Source organism: Theobroma umbraticum, unplaced genomic scaffold, assembly GCF_002168275.2.
Source record: "Theobroma umbraticum cultivar Fairchild unplaced genomic scaffold, ASM216827v3 scaffold_81.0, whole genome shotgun sequence".
Taxonomy (NCBI): Eukaryota; Viridiplantae; Streptophyta; class Magnoliopsida; order Malvales; family Malvaceae; genus Theobroma; species Theobroma umbraticum.
In genome coordinates, this window is record NW_018397268.1 from 3,495,422 (window position 1) to 3,495,686 (window position 265).

Sequence of the window (265 nt, forward strand, 5' to 3'; positions counted from 1 at the left end):
CTTGCATGAAAATTAAACATGAAACAGAATGTGGTTTATATTATCTTTTTCCATTTTTCCCCTGGGAGACAATTGTCATCTAGGATTTTAGACTATCCTTAAAGGGAGATAGACTGTGGATTAATGGCAAATATGGGGAAAAAAAATTAAAACAGGTTGCTCGGCCTGGCCTTGGGAGGTTTCTGCAAAGATGATATGAACTGTAGAGTGCATTTGGGGTTGTGGCCTATTGCCTCTTTGATGATTAAAAATCAAATTTTGCTTT